Source organism: Malania oleifera, chromosome 8 (assembly GCF_029873635.1).
Source record: "Malania oleifera isolate guangnan ecotype guangnan chromosome 8, ASM2987363v1, whole genome shotgun sequence".
NCBI classification, from domain to species: domain Eukaryota; kingdom Viridiplantae; phylum Streptophyta; class Magnoliopsida; order Santalales; family Ximeniaceae; genus Malania; species Malania oleifera.
This window is the reverse complement of record NC_080424.1, coordinates 37372159-37396268: the sequence shown is the minus strand read 5'-3', so window position 1 is coordinate 37396268 and position 24110 is coordinate 37372159. Positions and strand designations below refer to the sequence as shown.

Genomic DNA, 24110 nt, shown 5'->3' with positions numbered 1-24110 from the left:
AAAGAGAACCTGGAGAAATTATGGGAATTTTTGGAGAATCCAAATCACGGTATAACATCTTCAATAGTAAGATATCAACAAATACATTATTATTGTTGATTGTACATTGTCCACCTATTTCCTCCATTTCTATATCGAATTATATTGGATTTGGAGTAATTGCTTTCATTAGAACTTATATTTCCCTTGTCAGTTAGCTTTCATTGTTTTGCTCATTTTCTTCAGGTTGTGGATGATAACTAAAAAGTTACCAAGGCATGGATTGTTTAAACCATTAATTTGGAACTCGAAAGAGAAGTCCCTGGCAAGTTTTTTTATTTTTATTTTTATTATTTTTTTTGGAAATATCATCAACTATAAAAGTGAGATTTTGTGCTAGTGTTGGAGCTCTGTTTTGGAATTGCACAATTGATTTTATGATCCTCATCTTGTAGCAGGAATTATAGAGCAAAAATGCTATAATTAGAAGAATTAAAGGTCTGTCAGTTAGAAACTGTAGAATACAGGATAGTTTAGCAATTAAGGGATTTATTCGTGGAGTTTGTAGATCATCAGAAGCGATTGCACAAGAGGCTTGCATTGGAAGAAAGAAAAATCCTGGATCCATATGCCCCATAAGTTCTTGTGGTTATGTTATCTATACCTATATTATGGTAATGTTCAATGTCATTATTTTTGTCTATACTTTTGTAAAATTGGTACATGCAGTTTTTGTTCATATCACGCACAATGATCTTCCTAGGAAATATTGCTATGAAATACAGTCCAAGTTTGAACATCTTCTAAGTTAGTTGATTGTCCACACTTGGGTTTATGTAACTAGATATTATATAATTATCTGTATATTCAAGAAGTTCAATATTCCTATACATGTTATAAAACTTTGTGTCTCATTTTTTGCAGAACTCCTCCCTGGGAGCTTTTTCCCCACTTAGAAGCAAAGTAAGAATACGAACTTAGTATACTTACCTCATTTTTTAGCACTGAAGCGTCCATTTGAAGCATACAAGGTCCAAACCAAGTGTGGTTAGTCCCGACACATCCATCATATTGACCTGAATGTGCCAGATCTAATGGTGCCCAAAAAATTCTCCTCAATTGAAAATTATATACTTAGAGGCAAACTTAGTAAACTTAGATCATTGTAAGCACCCAATTGTCCAATTCAGGCATACAACGTCCAAAATGACTAGGGTCAGTCCCAAAACGTCTGTTATATTGACCTGAATGTGTCAAAGCTAACAGTGCCCAAAAACTCCTCTTAAGGAGTTTTTTCCCCGCTTAGAAGCAAAGTTAGAATACAAACTTAGTATACTTACTTCATTTTTAGCACTCAGGTGTCCATTTCAAGCATAAGATGTTCAAACCAAGTATGGTTAGTCCCAGCATGTCCGTCACATTGACCTGAACGTGTCGGATCTAAGGGTGCCCAACAACTTCTCCTTGATTGACAATTATACGCTTAGAGGCAAACTTAATAAAATTATTTCATTTTAAGCACCCAAGTGTCCAATTCGGGCATACAACATCCAAAGCCGAAGCTGATGGTGCCCAAAAACTCCTCCCTGTGAGCTTTTTCCCCACTTAGAAGCAAAGTTAGAATACAAACTTTGTACACTTACTTCATTTTTATAACTTAGGTTTCCATTTCAAGCATATATACAAGGTCCAAACCGAGTGTGGTCAGTCCCGACCCATCTGTCACATTGACCTGAACGTACCTGATCTGACGGTGCCCAAAAATTGCTCCCCGAGAGCTTTTTCTCCACTTCGAAGCAAAGTTAGAATATAAAAAAAAATAGTAAACTTAGTTCATTTTAAGAACTTAGCTTACAATTTGAGAAGACGAAGTCCAAACCAAGTGGGGTGAATTTCGACTGATCAAACTTAGTTAGTTACAATTGTATCATTTTTTTACACTACATAGTTAGTTACAGTTGTATCATTTTTTTACACTATATCCTAATGTCCGAACATTTTTCTATCAAATTATTTTTAATTATAGTATGTACATATATGTTCAGACATTGTATACTAGCTAGATAATTTCTTGTAAAATTATTATTTTGTAGGATTTGTGGCTGTCAAAACACTGTGACGATGCCAGACACCACAGTCGGGTCGGATGCGTGCAACTTTTGACTTTTCCTTTATTTCTTATTATCCAAACATAATTAATTTGTATATTTTAATTTGAATTTTTACTTGTATGTATTTAAATTTTGAACAATTTGTATTTTAAATTTTAATAATTTATGAATGTTTTAGTAATTCTAGTTTAATTTTATGTATACTAAAATGTAATTATAGGTTTTTACAGGAATTTTTTTTTAAAATTTAATTATTTCAAACCATTGGTGATGGTTTGCAAAACCGTTACTAATAAAGGGAAGGTGAAGTATTAGTGACGGTTTAGAAACCATCACTAAAAGACAAAAATTGTCTTTATAGAATTAACATTATGGGGGCCAAAATCGTCACTAAAGGCCAAATATTAGTGACAGTTTTAATAACCATCACTAAAATCGTACTATTAGTGACGGTTTATTAACCATCACTAATACATTCATATTAGTAACGATTATTAAATCTGTCACTAATACTTGCGCTTTAGTGACAAATTTAAGCCGATGATATGTATAATTTATAGTGACTGTTGTAGCCTATTAGTGACGGTTTGTATATTTCGTCACTAATAAGTATTAGCATCCGCAGATATGGTGACAAGGTTAGAACCGTCACTAATACTAATAAAATTGTGACTAATAGTATTATTGATGGTTTTTTTTATTATTAGTGATGGTTTAAAACATCACTAATAACCTTGTTTCTTGTAGTGTCATAACCCGATTCATTGAAGAAGTTAAAACTGAGAAATGCTTCCATGAAGCCTTTGCACAATACTACAAAGTCTGTCTCAAAGAAACTGGAAAAATCTTGTGCCGATGATGAAAGTGGGACTTCCTTGGGGGATAAGCTATATAATATGATATGTAAGGGCTATAGTCCCATTAAACCTAGGACACGCTCTTCTCATTGTATTTTATCTTCAACTCATCTAGATTCCCATTTGTGGTGTCGAGTTGCTTACTAGACAATATCAGCAACTGTTTTTATCTGTCCACTACTACGAAGATAGCCTCTTAGCTTACTGGCCCTGCTGAATTATAATCATCTTCATGAGCAACCCGCCTATGCATAGACATTTGAAGTAAGCGCGTTGTTTCTCTTTCATGCATCCCATTCCTTTTTACTCTATGTGATGAACAACTTCAAAAGATCTCTTAAACTTTATTGCATTTAAAAAATCAATCCAATCATTGCAGAACTTCACCACACCTTCCCTAATCTGTACACGGTCATTCCAAAAGGTATGAACTTGAAAATGTTAAATTTAGAGAATCTTTTCAACCAATATTCACTATCAATAACAGCGCTTTTATTTTTTTAGTCACTATGTTAAGAACAATTCCAGTCCATGGTCAGAAATATAGATCTTTCTTTCAGATTTAAAGGAGGTTTCTTCTAGGAAAATTGAGAAAAGATCTTCAAGACCTGATTCATTGAAGAAGTTAAAAATAAGTAATGCTTCCATGAAGCCTTTGCACAATACTACAAATTTTGTCTCAAAGAAACTGGAAAAATCTTCCACAGATGATGAAAGTGGGACTTCCTTAGGGGAAAAGCTATATAATATGATGTGTAAGGGCTCTCATCCCATTAAACATATGACATGCTCTTCTCAATGTATTTTATTTTCAACTCATCGAAATTCTCATTTGTGGCGTCATGTTGCTTAATAGAAAATTTCAGCAACTATTCTTATCAGTCTACTACTACAAAGGCATATAGTCTCCTAATGGCCCTTCTGAATTTGTAGTCATCTTCACGAGCATCCCACCCATAGATATTGAACAAAGTTGTTTCTTAATTTCATGCATACTACCCCTTTTTACTGTGATGAACAGCTTCAAAATATCTCTCGAACTTTTAAACAATTAGTCCAATCATTGCAGAACTTAACCACATCTTCCTTGGTCTTTACACAGTCATTCTTAAAGGTATGAACTTAAAAAGGTTTAAATTTAGAAAATATTTTCAATCAATATTCACTATTAGATCAATGACAACTCTTCCATCTCTTTTGTCCTTTATGTTAATTAAAAACAATTCCAATTCCGAATATAGATCATTCCGCTTTGGAGTTTGAGAGGTTCGACTCATCATCTATGTCAGTTTCCAAGTATTTTGCCAAGATTCTCTTACTTTAAACATTTGGAAGTTGATACCTTTGGAATGACCATGTACAGACCAGGGAAGTTGGGGTGAAGTTCTATAATTATTGGACTGATTTTTTAAATGCAATAGAGTTTAAGAGATTTTTTGAAGCTGTTCATTATCACAATACTAGAAAGGAATGGGATGCATGGAAGACGTAGTTTAGTTCAAATATATATGCATGGGTGAGTTGCTCGTGAAAATGATTACAATTCAAATGGGCTAGTAGGAGACTATCTCTGTAGCAGTGGACAGATAGTAATAGTTGTTGATATTGTCTAGGAAGCAAAACATGATAGAAATAATGTTGTGGCTAACCTAGCCAGTGTGAATTGGTAGGCTTGCCAATGCTTGGGTCCTTAACTACCAAAGATAAAATTTATACTACCTAACTATCCCAAGTTTAGAAGAAAGTGGGGAAGTCGGGTGTCAATCCACGGAAAATTAAAGCACAGTTAGGAGACCTCTTCCAAATTAGTTCACTAAAGCCTTGATATGAAAAGAAGTAAGAGATGATATTTTTTAGGATATTTTATATCCAACTACCGGAAAGCAATTAAACAAAAGCATGTAAACTAACACTACAAGAAAGCAAGTAAAACCTATGCTGCCCTACTCCTACAAAGTAGTACTGATGGCTGAATCAAGCACTAGACGACATGCCTCTTACTACACTCCTTCAGGCTTCAATAGAAGTACCAACCCAAGAATCACTAGCCAAAGCAGGAGAGGGACGTACGAGGGCACAAGGTAGCAAGGGTGCACCAACCGTTTGGAGCACAGTCGGGAAATGGAGTATACCATGTCTCAACGATCAAAAACACCTCCATGGAATCTGTGGCCAACTATTTCCCTCTAATAAAGACGTAGTAGTGCTTATCCTTATCTACAACCTTTCATCACACACACATCAATAAATCAAAAGCAAGTAAAGAAAATAGTAAAGTGAAAGCTAGTAAAGGTGAAAACATGAAAAAAGATCATCCCTTTGCAATTATCACATCTATCACTAACGCCAGGAAGTACAAAAGAAGATTGTGTAATACACACGGAAGCACAAGAACGCTGCTGATTGTCACATGCAGTCGGACACTTCATGCACAAATTGAAACAAGAATTGAAATCTACTCCACTCCTAATCTAAAGTGGCCTCAATGACATCTTAAGTCTATCACTAACCTAAGAGAGGACAAAAAGGAACCCAGAGCTTGTGTTCATAGCGAATGCTTATAGGCTCTATGTTTTACAAGGTTTGTTTTACATGTTAGGAAAGTTTGTAACAAATCTTGCGTAGAAGATTGTCGTTGTACATCAAGTGGCCCCTATGTCATTCTTATGCATGCCCTGGTCGAGTCTTGTGGGAAATTAGGAATTCAAATCTTCAGTGTCTTTGACTACATCATGCCTCAGGGTCATGCTAGTCGAGTTGATGGTTGAGACTTGTAGGATCTCTATCTTTGGGAAATCTTTGGTACTCGACACAGTCACCACTTAAGGTCTCTTGGTTGAACTCTTCGTCGAGACTCTCGGTAAGTCTGCTCTTAGTTCTAGCTTAGTATCTTGACGTGATCACCCTAAAGGGTCACTTTTTTTAGGACTCCATCGAACCTTGCAGCATTTTGATCTCAGTCTGAACCTTGGAGTTTGCAAATAAATACTTAGTTGCTCCTTATGCTACTAGTCGCACCACATAGTTGAGCATCATATTTTTGTCCCTTGATGATCTGAAGCTTCAAGATCTTGGGTGAGCATCTAATTTGAGCTTTGAGTCCTTTAAATCATCCTTGGCTTCTCGTAATACGTAACTCCATGGTTTTAACGTATTTTTCCTGAAAAAAACAAACAAACCTTGCATAAATATGAACAATAATAACTCTAGGTAAATACATAGTAAAATGTGGACGAACAAAGATAAATAAAGGTCTAAAATCATGCATTTTAGGGACTCATCGCAACCCCCAACTAACACTTTACTAGTCCTCGAGCAAAGCAAAATATAAGAAAGCTATTAAATCCTACCTACATCCTCTTTCGCGGGAAACACAGTTACATTTACCGTATGTAACAAGGCTTTAAACCCCTAGGTTGATCCTAGTGGACGAGTTCTAGTTTCATGAGGGTTTCTAGGGTGATACTTATAAACACCAGTTCAGTAAATCATGAAATAAAGTTGCATGCAACAAAATTTATACCAATTTACATACAAGAAAATATCCTAATTACAACTTGGCCTTTTCATGCATGACTCCATTATACACACACTCCACAACAATTTAATCTTGCAAATCTCAATAATATACAACCATCTCAAGAAACAACTCATAGAAGCTTAACCTATGATTATAATTCAGAGTTAATATTAGCATGTAAATCCAGGTATGCATAGGCCACTTTGTAAAGCATGTGTAAGGTATATGATTTGTCTCACTCAGAGTGCCTTAGAACACCTACAAAATGGTCGTCTTGACTCAGTCTCATTGGTTTATTCCCTCAAAATTTACTTAAGAAAATGAGTTCACTCTCATATGTGAGGAAGAGTGTCATGATCAAACGTCCCACATATTTGAAGAACTAATGCTAGAAATGTAGAGTGGACTGGTCTTATAGGAAAGGAATCCAGCCATTACTAAGGTGTCAGGTCCTTCACCCTAGTATCTTCTTACTTACTTGCCACATTTAATCAAGACCACCCTAGATGAACTTATTCCAAGACTAAGCATGAATTCAGCAAGTGCATTGGTTAGCAGAAGATCCTTCATACATGTAGAATTGTAGTGTCATGTCCTTAGTTTGACCTCTTTATATTTGTTCGGAGCAGGTGTATATTTTGTTTTCATTTTCTCTACTCAAGTTTTTCTTCCTTTTTTCATTTTCTTTCTTTGAATTGTCAGCTAACACAATCATTACATTCTTATATTGTCTTCACATTTCCAATGGGAATGTAGCTCGAACAAGAGTCAATGGAAAAAGTCAGTCTTCAGGGGTGGCTTAACCTTCACGTCTCGAGTAAGTTACAAGACCTATATTTATATCTCTCCATTTGATGTCACCTCTAGGCTAGCAAATGCAAAAACGAAGACTAGTTGGCAAAGGAAATCCAGTAAAAGAAGGAAGGTTGAGTTTTGTAAACTCAGAGTTTGACGTCACAACTCAAGAAATCAACAAACAGCTGAACGGTACCTCACAAGGAGTCATAGTCGCCACGAGTGTTCTCTCAATGCTCTCAAAGAACCCTCCTAAGTGCTACAAATCATGTGTAAGTGTGTTTTTAGCCTCATGAAGTACCATCTAAATACAAGAGTTTACACAGTCGTATTAACCCAAATAGACCACTAGTCAAATTGCCTGAAGTAATACCAAGATATCGACCATGTGATATGAATTTTACACAACTAATTCTCTGCATTGTTAGTGAGCATAATAAAAGCATGTAACTAAGAATCCTATGCATGTAACACTAGGTTATATAGGTGTATGTAGAGGGTATAATATATGTATTAGCATGGCCTGGACAAATAAAGTTCACTAAAGATTGTTCAAAATTTACAAATTTGTCATTTTTGTGCTTAAAATGTGTCATGCAGTGTGCCACCCCCTATCCCCAACTTAGAACTTCAGTGTCCTCATTGAAGTATAGAAAGAAAGACAAAACTCGAGCGTTGGAGAGGACAGTTCATGGTGCCAATAAAATCAAATAGTGTACCTGCATATTATAGAAACCAGAAGTAGCATGCATATAAAAATACACTATAGCACAAAAGACACGTAGTAGCCAAAAGCACCATGTGTATTCATTCATAGAAAAATGCAGTGCAATATATAGAAAGAGTTACAAGCACTGAGACTGCTGTTGAAGCATAATGAACAAAAATCAGAAGGAAAAGAAAAGAAAAAGTGAAATGTGCCACAAAGGCATAATACCATACCTAACAGTGAATGATACAGCTAAGCTAATTTCAGTCATATTTAGAATCAGAATCTGAGTCAAAATAAAATGTCAATGGTTCGGCCAACGTTGCGTCATGGGTTGGTGTCATTTCCCACAGATACTGAAGCCAATAGGGAGAAAGTGGAGATCGAGATTGATGTGGCTCGAGAATCTGAAGTGGCATTGACTGGTCAGGCATGGTACCTAGTTGTAGAGATTGGTGTGATTGGAATGGATAAGGTAGTGGTTGTACATCCGGCATGGTCTCCCGGTGCTTTATGGTGAGGTCATTAATGACTTCAAAGGGTGAAAAATATGGCATGGTGAGTCAGAATTTTTGGAATGGAAGTGGATAGGGAAATCGGACCCCATGAAGTCCGGTGGAGAGGTGTGGGGGCTATTTCACAGATGAAAGTGTTACATAGTGTGGCAGACACGTCTGCAAGACTTCATTACGTTCCCATGGCATCCTCAGGGTTTGGGCCGAGCTGCCTAGTCGCAGAGCCAAACCCCGTCGTGATATCTGCCCTATCTGTCTATGTGGTGCCCTCACCATATATGTAGTTTCACCTTGCACTCTTGAAATGCTGACCCATCAACGAGGAACCCAGTTCTGACAAAACTCGAAGCCATCGCCGCTTGGTAGTAGGTGGAGATGACACTTGGGATGATTCCAGAGATGAATTAGAAGGAGATGACATATTCAAAGGAGTGTAATAAAGTAACATCTTGCTTCGGTGGCAAGGGTGAAGAGAAGGTGACAATGCTCAAGAAGGTGGTAATGAGAAAGCAGGAGGTGAAGAGTTGGGAAAGAAACAGGTTTCAAACATGTTGGCCTAACTGGGTTTTTCAATCTTATTTTGATGATAACAAATGAAGGATGCTTTAACATGTGTTGTTGAGTGTCTTTATTTCAGGTCTAAGTAAAATGACACTTATGGTTAATCATGGAAGTAAGCTGGAAATCAAAGTCAATCAAGTGAAAGCTTCTCAATATATTAAAGCAATGAATGACAAATGAAGAGCTTAAATGCTAAGTAGGACATGAAGTAAAAGACTGAATCTTAAGAGACAGGAAGACTTAGTTGTTAATGAGATCATGCTTAGAAGGATATTTGTAAGTACTTCAATTCATTACTATTTAGATTTGTGAAGCTCCTTAAGGTACAAAGACTTAGAGACCAACACTTGAAAAACCCTTCAAAATGTTTTTGAAAAGTTTCATTTGAGTTTTTCAAGTAAACTAGATTTTAAAAATCATAAATAAAAAATATTTGAAAAGAGAGGATTGCCCAGCCGACTGACCATTTTGAACGTGGTTCAGTCAGCCGACTAACCCAAGTTATCTTTTGAAAACTTGTCCAGCCAACTGACCATTTTGAACATGATTCAGTTAGCCGACTGACATTTTCTTGAAATAAATTTTTGGCAGATAGAATGTGCTCAGTCGTCTCTCCAGCCGATTGACCAATACAAATGTTGACCCAGTCAAGTGAGTCACCCGACTGACTCTACGGAGATTTTGAATTTCGAACTATGCGGAAAGTTTTTCAAAATTGATTCTATGATTTAATATCTTTTGAAAAGTTACCTACATACTCCATGTTAAATAAGGAAACTTTTCTTTCAGAAGTCTATAAATACCTCTCTTGCTTAATGAAAATATACACACAACCAATACACGATTTCTACGCTAAAACTATCCTAAAGCTCATATTTGCTCACACTTTTGCTAAGGTAAACTTTACGAAATTGCTGGTTGATTAAAAAAAGCTTTGGTTCTGATTTGCAACTAAAATTTATATATTAATAAGAAAGAACCATTGGTGACTTCTAAACCTTGAGCTTCATATTTTCCATTCAGTTTTGGTTTTGAAGTACAATTAGTGATTTAACTTGTACAACTTGCTCTGTGTTTGAGAGTATTTTTGTATGCAGAATCCGTTCCTTTCTACTAGATCTTTGACGATTCAAGGCATAGTTGGATTGTTGCACCAAGCATAGGTTGTTGCTTGGAGAGGTTTCTCTTCCTAAAAAATAGGTTGGTTATTGTAAAGGTTTTTGGTTCCACCCGGAAGGAATAAGGTATAGTGGAATCCTCAGGTAGTTGACCTAAGGGTGGACGTAGGCTTGGGTAAGCCGAACCTCGTAAAAACATTGTGTCACTCTCTTCTTTTATTCTCTTTAAATTCCAACTACAATATAAACTATGTGGATGTGTTAATCTTACAAACAACCTTGGATATTAAATAAACCTAAGATTAAAATTGATTGGGTTGATCATCATTGATTGCGGAAACCGAAAGGAAGTATGTTGGTTAATCAACTCCTAAATTATTTTAACTAAGGGTTTATTTAAAATTTGAGTTATTGAAAAGAGTGATGGAATGTTATTTTAATTTTGAGTTCAAAAGCCAACTACAGGACTTGCACATTCATATACAGGGCTGCTAATAATTAAGCTGAATACTGCAAAGTATACATTAATTGATTACTTGTATGTGTTTGATTGGTTTGAATAGTTGATTATTTAGTTGTTTATCTTGTGGATGTGGATTGAATAGAATACGTAAGTTTTTCGTGTGGATTGCCTAATCAACAAGAAAATAAGAAGTCTTTAAAGAATTATAAAAGGTTAAAATTTCAAAAAAGGACTTAAAAGAAAAATTTTAAATAACCCAATTCACTCCCCTATTGGGACTACACTTTTGGTTTCAATTAGTATCAGAGCCCAGTTATAGCAAATCCTAACAAGTAGTTATATAAAGATCTAGATGGCATGAATAGGAGTAGCTCCCTTTGGTGAGGGTCAATCCTCAACTTGACCACCCATTTTTTGTAGACTCAATTACACCTTTTGGAAACAACGAATGAGAATCTACCTTCAAACAATAGATTGGAAGGCATTGAATGTGGTCACAAATGGTAATCTGATCCCTACTAAACTAGTGAATAAAAAAGAAGTACCAAAAGAAGAAAAAGAACTAATCGAATCAAATTACAAAATTCTGCAAATTAACTCAAGTGCAATAAACGCCCTATATTATGAACTTGATGCAAATGAATTCAATAGAGTAATGACATGAAATTTGGGATAAATTAAAACTAACCTACGAAGGCACAGTAGATGTTAGAGACAGTAGAATTGATATGTTGACTAGTGAGTACGAAGCTTTTAGGATGAATACCGATGAAACCATCACAAGCATGTAGCTTTTAGGATGAATATCATAAACTCATTAAGTGCCTTAGGAAAAACATATTCCACCCATGAGATGATTCGCAAAATTCTAAGAGCACTTCCACCTATTTGGGAACCAAAAGCCACATCATAGCAGAAGGTAGAAACCTCAAAACAACTTCATTTGATGAACTCATAGGATCACTTCTAACCTATGAAATGGCTTTGAAAGAAAGAAGCACTAGAAAAAAAAAAAATAATAAGAAGTCTATAGCTCTAAAAGCCTCAAAAGAACATTCAAGTGAAGAAGATAATGAAACCAGTGAATTAGAAGATGAAGAATTAGCTTTCATAACTAAAGACTTGGAAAATTCTTCAAAAGAAACAAGAAATTCACTAGAAAATTCAAAGGATCAAAAACTGAAAAAGGTGAAAATAGCAAAAAGGAATACAAGAGAAAAAATGAACCACCCACCTATTATCACTATAAAAAGACCGGATATATCAAGTCAAACTGCCCACAACTCAAGAAGGAAAAGAAGAAGAAGAAGCCTGCAAAGAAAGCAACTTGAAATGACACAAGTTCGAGTGAATTAGAGAGCCAATCCAGCGAACAAGAAGTAGCAAACATGTGCTTCATGGCACACAATGAAGAGGTAAACTCTTACTACTCTTTTTCGATAGATTTGTGTAATGAATCATGTAATGAGTCGTGTAAAAGTATGCCCTCTTATAAAGAACTTCAAGATGAATTATTCTCTCTTCATAATAAATTCATCAAGGTCTCAAAAAGGAACATAAGCTTGAAACAATAAAATGAAACACTTAGAAATCAGCTTGAATCTTTGAAATTGTTGAAGAAGAAAAAGACCTAAAAATTGATGAGCTTGAGAAGAAAGTAAATGACATGTCTCATAAATTAGCTAAGTCTCAAGTGAATGAAGATGGCAAGAGAATGTTAGAAATAATTGATCTTAAAAAATCAATTCAAGATAAGGAAAAAATTATTTACAACTTCACTAGAGGTAAAGTAAACTTTGAAAAAATGATAGGACAACAAAGGATGGCTAACAATAGAGAAGGAATTGGTTACAATGGAACACCAACCAAAAGAAAGAAACAATTGTTAATGGGGCATTTTGTAAAGCAATCTAAACACTATGAAAGTACTTCATCCACAAACATTTATGACCATACTACTTGCTACATGTGTAAAAATAAAGGACATATAATGTTTAATTGTCCACTCAAGAAAAAGTACATCAAAGTGAAAAATGAATGGAAGATAAACACAAAATCTAGACGAGACTTAAAGAGAGTTAAGAAAGTTTGGGTTCCAAAGGTAACCATATGAATCCTCTATTGTAGGTTTGCTTTAGGTCCACTCCATCTAAAGAAAAATGGTACTTGCACAATGGATGTTCAAGATATATGACGGGAGATAATCAAAGTTCACTTCTCTCACTTAAAAGGATGGAGGATATGTAACCTTTGGTGACAATGCAAAAGGCAAGATCATCGGAATTGGTAGAGTAGGTAAAGACTCTTCACTTACTATTGATGATGTCTTGTTAGTAGATGGTCTAAAGCATAATCTATTAAGCATTAGTCAACTTAGCGAAAAAGGATTTGAAATCATGTTTAAGAAATAAAAATGCATGATATAGAATTCTAAGGATCATAAGACACTATTCACTGCACATAGAATGAATAATGTGCATTGCATAAAGCTGTGATGAATGAAAATAGTTGGCTTTGGCATAGAAGATTAGGACATGCCAGCGTGGATCTCATATCTAAAGTCTCCAAAAAGAATTTAGTTAAAGGCTTTCCTAATACCAAGTTTATCAAAGATAAAATTTGTGATGCTTGTCAACTATGAAAACAAATCAAGACAAGCTTCAAAAGGAAGAAACATATATCAACTAGTAGACCCCTAGAACTCATACACTTAAACTTGTTTGGTTCTACTAGAACTCAAAGTTTAGGAGGAAAATAATCACATTGACATAAGACATCATTCCTAAGAGATCATGTTCAAAAAGAGGTTGGTTATTGTAAAGGTTTTTTGTTCCACCCGGAAGGAACAAGGTATAGTGGAATCCTCAGGTGGTTGACCTAAGGCGAGAACGTAGGCTGGGGTAAGCCGAACCTCACAAAAACATCGTGTCACTCTCTTCTTTTATTCTTTTTAAATTCCAGCAACAATATAAACTGTGTGGATGTGTTAATCTTACAAACAACCTTGGATATTAAATAGACCAAAGATTAAAATTGATTGGGTTGATCATCATTGATTGTGGAAACCGAAATGGAGTACATTGGTTAATCAACTCCTAAATTCTTTTAACTAAAGGTTTATTTAAAATCTGAGTTATTGAAAAGAGTGATTGGATGTTATTTTAATTTTGAGTTCAAAGGCCAACTATAGGACTTGCACATTCATATACAGCGCTACTAATAATTAAGTTGAATACTGCAAAGCATACATTAGTTGATTACCTATATTGTGTTAAATTGGTTTGAATAATTCATTATTTGGTTGTTTATGTTGATATGGATTGAATAGAATACGTAAGCTTTTTGTGTGAATTGCCAAATCAACAAGAAAATAAGAAGTCTTTAAAAAGAATCATAAAAGGTTAAGATTTCAAAAAGGGACTTAAAAGAAAATTTTAAATAACCCAATTCACCCCTCCCCCCTCTTGAGACTACACCTTTGGTTTCAAAATGGCTCTCGGTGTTGTCGACTAGGGCGCATCCAAGCTTAGTGCTGGCCGAAGACATGGTCGACTCTCTCGGCATTTTTGGAATGCAGTAGAGTTCAGGGACTGGACCTAGTCACCCGCATGTATGATGGTCACCCTCTTAGTCGCACCCCCAACACATCCTACGGCCTACTCTAAAGACGCTAAACCCCTACTTAATCTACCCTAAACAACCTATGGACTCAAAGAGAAAAGAAAATTTATCAGGTTGCCTCCCGGAAGCACTAAGTTTACCGTCTTCAGCCAGGCGCATTTAAACTCATTTCAAACTCATCCTAGTTTGAAGGTGATGTTAGACTTCCCCTCTTTCTTGTCACACCTGATGTTGCATACCCCCAACGTATTCTTAGGACGAAAGACCAAATCATGACTTGCAAAGGTGTGATCATTGAAGTCTCCTAGTTCAATTATGGAGGGGTATTAAAGCTAGAGAGCTTTATCCAAAGGGTCCCTCCATGGAACTAGGGGAGCCTTTTTCTTGGGAATTGTATCAATCAGGTCTCTGTCCACAGCTTGTACATTTTTAAGTGCGTGTTGGGGAGAAGTAAATGTGTTCAGCCTAATTTTCCTATAGCCCCATGAAATGTCCATAATCCCTGTCCTATATTGAAAGTAAGCATTGTTTGTGGCTAGAAATGGCCATCCTAGAAAGACAAGGATCGAATTGGTGGAAGATTCCATATCTAAAATGATGAACTTGACACGATAAAGGAAATTTTCCACCTTTACCACCACATCTTTTACCACACCCCAGTGTTGCTTAAGAGATCGATCAATAAGACTCACTATTATTGGGGTGGGCTTCATCTTCCCAAAGTCAAGTTGTTGATAGGCCGAGTATGAAAGGATGTTCATGCTCACCCGTATATCTAGAAGGGCCCTATCAAGGGTGTAACCTCCAATTACACATGAAATAGTGGGGGACCTGGGGTCTTTCAGTTGTGGAATGAGGTGCCTTAGTATTATGGAGCTCATATGCTTGGCTTGTTTGACTAAACCATCCATATGCACCCTTGACTCTTGCTCTTGCGTTGATAAGTCATTAAGGAACTTTGTGAATGCAAGAAATTGCTTAATGCCTTCTAGGAGAGGCTTGCCAATTCTTACTTGTTTAAACATATCCCAGATGGACTTAATTGAGGCCTCTTTACTGAATATAGAAGGTGCAAGAGGGGTTGTAGGATATACCACTAGAGGTCTGTGAAAAGATCTATAGAGGGCGAAGTGAGGGTTGTTCCTTCCAATCGCAGGTGTGGGAATCAAGGGTTTGTGTACCTAACTAGAAGAGGATAAGGTGCACGAATCAACGTTGGGCACTACCCTCTTTTCATCCTCATTATTTCCCTTGATCAGTTGCTCCTTGCCTTGTTTATCTATTATCTTGCTACTTTTGAAGGTGGTCACTGTGTGGGCTTGCTCAGGGTATGATGAGGGAGCAACTTCTGATTCATATTCCACCCTATATTGTCCCCTATGAGCTAACTTGGCAACTTGCCCTCATCTCTCTGACTCAATGTAGCTACTAGTTGCCCCAAGGTGGCTTCCAGCTTCGCGATGGATTGGGAGTGAGAGTGAAGGGGTTGCCGATCCACTTGGCGATCAGCCTCAATGTTCTTAAGGGTTCTTAGCACCGTCTCTTGAAATGTGTCATATTTAGGCGAAGGCGGAGATAGTTGCTGAATAGTCGAAGAGTTGGAGGCTGAATCAGGATGATTTTGGAAATTTTGGTATAAGCGTGGAGGTAAAGCATTAAGGGCTTATGTTGGTCTTTGTTTTTGAAAGCTCGAGGCTTGTGGCATCCAAGAGAAGTTGGGATGTTGTTTCCACCTAGGGTTGTAGGTAATCGAATAAGGGTTATTGGACGGCTTATCATACCAATTGTGGGTGGCTTTCACTTCCTCTTGCACAAGCTCATATTGGGAATGCACATGAGGGCAATTATAACATATATGGGAAGGGTTAGAGCAAATTGCACAAACCTATGCACATGCCATTTCCTGCGGCCCTAAGGACAAGCACTGGTCTAATTTTCTGGATATGGCATGCAGGGTAGGGGCTAGGTCTTGGCTTGTGGCCAACTTATAAACTCCCTTAGGTTTAGAGGTTGATGGATTGGGTAGTCTACGAGTGGTAACCATGTGCTACTGAGAATTTTCAGCCAAATTTTCAAATATAATCCACACCTCATTCTCATGCTTTGTGAAGAAAGTACCTCCGTACGATGCATTAACCATAGACCTATCTCTCTCAACTAACCCTTTGTAAAAAGTTTGACTAATTGCCACTTGAGGGCCTGATGATGTGGGCATTTACGAAGTAGGTCTTTGAAACGCTCCCATGTCTCAAAGAAAAGCTTCTCATCGGTTTGTGTGAAACTTGTGATTGCCCTTCACAGCTGGTTAATCTTCCCAATTAGGAAGTACTTATTCAAAAATTAATGTTGCATGGTGGCCTAGTTGGTCACCGAATTCGGCTCTAAGGGCGTCAGCCAATATTTGGCCTTATCCTTAAGAGAAAATGGAAAAAGCCTAAAACGAAATGTGTCATCACTAAAATTCAGTATAGGGATGGTGGAGCAAATCTCTAAGAACTCATCCATACGCGAATTAGGATTTTCAGTGGGGTTCCCATGAAAGTTGGCAGCATCGAGATGATTGAAGTCTTAATCTTGAATGTGCCGCCTGGACATCCAGCAACCGAATGCAAGATGGTGAGGTGTATGCATTAGGTATAAAGTAGTCCCTAAGAGGCCAAAAGGGTTGCTCTCCTACCACAGGTAGGCAGGGAGCTTGGGGTTTCGAGATTTGTTCAGCGGGAATCGGTGGGTTATTTTCGGCCATGGCTTTCAGTTCAGATGACTCAACCTTCTCTGAATTAGAGATAGGTTTTCTAAGGGACCTATAGGATTTTTCAATTTCAGGATCTATGAAAATTATCTCAGGTTCCAAAGAACGTAGACTAAACATACACACTTTTTAAGCACAAAGATTCAAACTTCAGAAATAGTAAAAAAATAAAAATAAAAATAATAAAGAAAGTGAAAATAAAAAGAGAGCAAATCAAAAGAACAAGGCAACAATACCCTAAATTATAAATTGGTTCATAACCGTAGCCAAGCCCCCGTTCAATAGAAAGTGGGGAAGTTGGGTGTCAATCCATTGAGACTTAAAGCGCAGTTATGAGACCTATTCCAAATTAGTTCACTAAAGCCTTGATATGAAAAGAAGTAAGAGATGATATTTTTTAGGATATTTTCTATCCAACTACTGGAAAGTAATTAAACAAAAGCATGTAAACTAACACTACTGGAAAGCAAGTAAAACCTATGTTACCCTACTCCTACAAAGCAGTGCTGATGGCTAAATTAGGCACTGGACACCATGCCTCAGACTACACTCCTTCAAGTTTTGATAGAAGTACCAACCCAAGAATCTCTGGCCAAAGCGGGAGAGGAACGTGCGAGGGCACAGGGTAGTAAGTGTGCACAAACCGTCTGGAGCATGGTTGGGAATCGGAGTATACTCTATCTCAATGATTACAAACACCTCCGAGGAATCTGTGGCCAACTATTTCCCTCTAACGGAGATGTAGTAATGTTTATCCTTATCTGCAACCTTTCATCACACATAGAGGAATAAATCGAAAGCAGTAAAGTGAAAGCTAGTAAAGGAGAAAGCATGTAAAAATATCATCCATTTGCATTCAACACGTCTATTACTAATGCTAGGAAGCACAAAAGAAAATCATGTAATATAATTGGAAGCACAAGAACGTCTCCAGTTGTAACAGGCCGTCGGACCCGAAATAGGAATTGAAATCTACTATACTCCTAATCTAAAGTGGCTCTCAATGACATCTTAAGTTTGTCACTAACCTAAGAGAGGCCAAAGAGAAACCTAGAGCTCATGTTCATAGTGAATACTTATAAGCTCTAGGGTTTACAAGGTTTGTTTTACAAGTTAGGTAAGTTTTGCAGTAAATCTTGCCCATAATATCATCGCTATCAAACAAGTCACCCCTATGCCATTCTTTTGTGCGCCCTGGTCGAGACTTACAAGAAATTAGGAATTCAAATCTTCAATGTCTTCAATTGTGCCATGCCTCAGGGTCTTTTTAGTCGAGTTGAGTGTTGAGACTTGCAGGATCTCGATCATCGGGAAATCTTAGGAACTTGACATAGTCGCCCCTTAAGGTCTCTTGGTAAAACACTTCATCGAGACTCTTGGTAATTCTTCTCTCAATTCTAGCTTAGTATCTTGATGTGGTCGGCCTGGAGGGTCACTTGGTCAAGGACTTGGTTGAACCTTGTATCATTTTGATCTCAGTCTGAACCTTCGAGTCTGCGAATAAAGACTTAGCCACCCTTTATGCTGCTAGTCGCACCACATGGTCGAGCATTGTCTTTCTGTCCCTTGATGATCTGAAGCTTCAGGAGCTTGGTTAAGCATCTTATTTGGGCTTTCAATCCTCCAAATCGTCCTTGGCTTCTCATAATACCTAACTCCACGGTTTTAACCTATTTTTTCTGAAAAGACAAACAAACATTGCATAGCTCTGAATAGTAATAACTCTAGGTAAATACATAGTAAAATGACGACAAACAAAGATAAATGAGGGTCTAAAATCATGCATTTTAGGGACTCATCATGCATACACCACAAATGAGAATATGGATGAGTTGAAAATAAAATACAACAAGAAAAGAATGTCCTTAAGTAGAATGCTTAAAATGAAAGGTGAGGAAAGAGAAGATGTTCCAAGAGGATAATTTGAATTGGACCCAAATTCTCTGCCTACTGACATTGAAAAGATTGTTGTTCCTAAAAATTTTGAGGCAAAGACTCCAAAAACACAACCCCAAGGTTTGTGTTCTAGTGCTTTGGCAAATAAGATGAAGCCCACAATGGGGCACTAGGTTGAGAAGGATGCTAATTGAAACTTTAGGAGTAGAAGTTCTGACAACATTGTAGAAAATCATTGTAATACTGAAGATTTAGATCCTGTAACCTATGAAATACCTGACCCAGAATTTTGTGACTTTGATATTGGTAAATCCCCAAAAAGGTTTCAAATTGGTCAGATTTGAGCATTATATAGCGATAAGGAAGGTTTGCCAAAGTACTATGGTCAATTTATGACGATAGATGCTCCCCTAAATTTCTAGTTACACATAAGGTGGCTTGAATCCTGCTCACTACCAAAAGGCATAATTTGGTGGCATAAGAAAGACATGCTCATTTTTTGTGGTACATTTAAACTAAAGAAAGGCAAACATTGTACTTATGATGCCATTGGTCCCTTCTCCCATCAAGTAATTAAGAGTGGAATCCCCTAATAAAAAAGGTGAATATACCATCCTTCCTAGGAAAGGTGAAGTTTGGGCATTATACAAGCACTGAAAGGCTGAAATGAGACGTTTGGACTTGAAAAAACTTGAATATGACATAGTGGAAGTCATTAAAAAAAAAAAAGATCTTTCGAGGAAAGTCTCTATACTAGAGCATGTCTCTGGTTTTAACTTGGTTTTCAAGGCTCGAGTAAGAGATGAATCACCAGTGGTAATGGAGATCCTCGGGCTGAGCTACTTAGATTTTCACATCAAATTCCTGCATTTCAACTAACCAAAGAGAAAGGTGGTAGCTTGAGAGGCTTCTGGGAGCTTCATCTAGCATCATTGCCAGTTGTTTTCTTTGGTTTAAATCAAAAATATTAGGATGTCAGAGCTTTACTCCGATAGTACTGACCAAGTGTGTATTTGCTTGCCTCGCTAGCTAGTAGCTTTGGTCTCAGGGCGCCACTTTGGAAAGTAGAATGATTTTGGGGGATGACATTCAGACGACTTGTAATCTATTTGGATACCTAACCAAATCCTAGTTTGAATCATGTATCACCTATCTCTTAAATTTCTCATTCAAAATGAACATGATTTTGGGTAGCATTGGTTTTGTTGTGCATCTTGGGCCACTCAAGTGACCTAGAACACTAATGGGGCTGGCATGTATGTCTGGCATGACGAGATGATTCCTTGACCATCTCCCTCTCTGCAGGAAGGCCTATCCTTTAGGTTTAGATTATCTGTAAGCTAAACTACTTGTTTTAATTATTAGTGATAGTTCCATAAACCATTACTAATACAAAACTATTAGTGATGGTTTTCATAAGCCATTACTAATAATAGACTATTAGTGACGGTTTTTCTTAACCATCACTAATATAGTTAAATAAATTATTTTTATATTTTTTAAATAATAAACACTATTAGTGATGGTATAATAAAATTGTTGCTAATAATACGCTATAATTAACGATTCCCATAAACCATCACTAATATAGTTGACTTTTCCCGGTTAGCAAACGCATTATTAGTGATGGTTCCATAAATCGTTACTAATACCAGTCTATTAGTGACGGTTTCCATAAACCATCACTAATAACTGACTATTAGTGATGGTTTTTATAGACCGTCACTAATATAGTTAAATAAATATTTTTATATTTTTTTAAATAAAAACATTATTAGTAATGGTTTAGTAAATTCGTCGCTAATAATAAGCTATTAGTAACGGTTCTAATAAACCATCACTAATATTGTTGACTTTTTCTTAGTCAACAAAAGTATTATTAGTGACGATTTTTTAAACTGTTACTAATACAGACTATTAGTGACAGTTTAGAAGAATCGTTACTAATAATGCATTATTAGTGACGATTTTTAGGAACCATCACTAATATTGTTGACCTTTTACAGTCAACGTGCATTATTAGTAATGGCTTATAGAACCATTACTAATATGATACTATAAGTGACGGTTAATTAACCGTCACTAATAAGTTCCTTTTAGAGACACTTTTAATTCATCACTAATACCCCAAGAAACGTTAATATTTTTCTAGGATAGTTTTCGCGCAAAAAGTGGTTTTCCGCGATAATTTGAGCGGGAAAATTGGGTTTTAGTGACGAAAGTATTAGTGACAGTTTTAATTTCGTCACTAAAATTTCCTTATTAGTGATGGTTTTCAAAACCATTACTAATACTTACCCTCGAATGGTTCACTTAACTACTTAGCGTAAGACGGATAGCTTACTAGACATAGTTAGCGCACACGACAGTCTATGCATGATTCATGATTTATGACCTACTTTCTAGGAGTAATGTTAATATAGATTTACATGCTTTTGTAGTTGTTAGAAAAACCTTTCAAAATCTCTCTTTTGTTCCTTTTTTACAAAGTTGTAGTAAATTAGGCTAGAAGTGGTTAATAACTGCACACCAGTCCTTATGGATCGACACCTGACTTCCTCACTGTTCAACTGAACTTGGGTTAATTAGATTTATAAATTTTATCTTTGGTTGTTAAGGACCCAAGCCTTGGCGAGCCTACTAGCGCCCAATACATGGAGAACTTTGTTAGCAACCAACATATAATGATGATATGTCTTTCAACATCATATTATAATTTGTTAAATTCTCAGAGAATCATTCAAGGAATAACTTGAGGGTTCAAGTTTTGAAGAATTATAAAGGTCACTGTCAATGTTAGTTTATGTCTAAGGCAATGTGATGAAGAATCAAGATAGAAGAATGAAATAAGAGAAGAGTGGAGTTGCCACTTCATATTTTGGGGAAGGGAGAAAAAATCTAATAGTTAATGAAAAGATATATGGGTTCAAGAGTCTAATTATGTTGAAGGAATGTGTTAGGCACCTTACGTCATCTATTCTATGAAGGATTGCCATCATTAATTGGATGTTTATCTTGAAAAAATGAAAATCAAAGGTGAATTGATGGAAGGGAGAAGAAGGAATGTTTCCCTTGTACACACAAAACAAGAAGAAGGGATAGCCCAAAGGTCATTATTGTAAAGTCTAATGAATTTTAGAGTAAAAAAGTTTCTAAAAAAAAATAAGGAAAAAGACCATAAAACCCCCCAATTTTGAAAATTGAAATAATGAGAAGGGAAAGTCAATATTTGTCTTTTGACAATGACGGATTTGAAAAGAGATTCAGTTTGAAGATCAACTAAATGAAATCATGTTTGAGAGGAAATTTTTGGAATGTTTGCATACTAATTTTAGTAAAATATTTGTTTTTGAAAAAGGATGGATATTTTTTAACAATATAATTGTATCATCATTTGCCAAATTAAAAAAAAAAATGCAAAGAAACTAGAGAAAGAAATAGTAAGAGGAAAACATTCCTTCTCCAAGATGAGATAAAACCTTAAAACATCTCCAAACATCATTTTTTTTTTTTTGTTTCTAAACATTTTCCTACTTTTGTATATTTTTCTATATATTTTGGGATTCTTTTTAGATTTATCTCAATTTGTTTTGGGTTTAGAAATTTTCTACAATAAAATAATTAAAAGAAATAGTAGAATAAAAATCTTAAACAACTAATAAATAGTAAAGAAAATAATAGTTATAATAATCAGCTCAATAGTAATGAAGAAAAAAAGGAACTATAACATCTAAAAAGAAAAAATAAACCATTTTTATTAGGTGTTATAACTTTCTAATTCTTTATAAATTTTTAGAAATTTCCCTTAATTTTTAGGATTTTTATTCCTATTCTTAAACAATTAAAAGTAAAAAAAAAAAAATTAATGGACTCAGTCAACCTAATCAATATTTAACTTAAAAAATGCACATAGATGGCGGGGGGAGGATATGGTTGGGTCATCCCCAAGTTGTCTCCTTCCTTGCACATTAATGTTCCCTAAACCTTAGCTACTATGGTAGCTTCGCCAAGGCTTGCAAGCATCATTGCTTGCTGGAGTTTTCGCCTTACAATGGCATTGCCTCCTAGCCACCATCTTTGATCATTATGGATGATATAATGTGTTGAAGAACAGACCCGATGTGTCTTATTCTCTCCCTTTTTCTTTTAATGCACATAGGCTACAATAATAATCCCTATATGGCTTGGTGTAGCATGGGCTGCTCCCCATCCCTATGCATGCATGCCTTGATGGCCCTAAGCCTCCGCCAACAATAGTTGTTCACCAAAGAAATAGGATGTATGAGCCTCTCTTCTCTTCTCTTCTCTCTCTCTCTCTCTCTCTCTCTCTCTCTCTCTCTCTCCTCTCTCTCTCTCTCTCTCTCTCTTCATCTTTTTTTTTTTTCTCCATGCTAAATTTCTCCCTGGATTCGATCTGGCAATGCTACATGGCAACCCACTTCTCATCACATGTGTTCCCTTTAGTCATTGTGCACTCTTGCTGATGAAGTTTGTTCATCGGAGACTCCGAAAAAATAAAGCTTTTCATTTCATCGTTCCTCTCTCCTCTCTACTCTCTCTCTCTCTCTCTCTCTCTCTCTCTCTCTCTCTCTCTCTCTCTTTCTCTTATTGTTCAAAAGTTACTCTCAATATCTTTACCTCTAGTTTCTTAGTCACAATTGCCTCCTTCTTTCTTTTTCTTTTTCTTTTTTCATAAAAAAATTGCCTCAATGTTTGCTGGATTGATAATTTGGTAATTTCTTTATTATCTTCAAACATGATTGACCCAATTCCTTCCTCCTTAAAATAAAACTGCCCTAGTGTCATGGTATGCACTAATCCTCCTTTTTTTTCCTCCTTCTCTCTCTCTCTCTCTCTCTCTCTCTCTCTCTCTCTCTCTCTCTCTCTCTCTCTCTCTCTCTCTCTCTCTCTTTCTTCATTTTTTGTTCCTTTTTATATATATTTTTTGGATTCCATATTCCATCTTGGCGCCATTTTGGTTTTGACTAGGAGTTGACTTATGCCTGCACAATGCTTAACACATTTTTTGGCTATATATGCATAGTTGGGATTTTTTTTTTTTGAAACTTGAACTTATAGCAATGATGTTGAATGTAATGTAGAAAATTTTGAATCTTCATATTGAATTTACCTTGGATGAAACATAAACAAGGGTCGCAAAAATCATAAAAATGAAGGAATAAACTCAAATTCTCACTAACATTCATGTGTTC

At 36.2% G+C, this 24110-nt stretch overlaps 1 non-coding gene across 1 annotated transcript; it reads left to right on the top strand.

The window, feature by feature from the left end:
* Positions 1 to 16446: 16446 nt before the first annotated feature.
* On the top strand, positions 16447 to 16552 carry LOC131163161 (small nucleolar RNA R71). The gene has a single exon (XR_009138940.1). It is a non-coding gene; the product is annotated as a small nucleolar RNA R71 (small nucleolar RNA).
* Positions 16553 to 24110: the final 7558 nt, after the last annotated feature.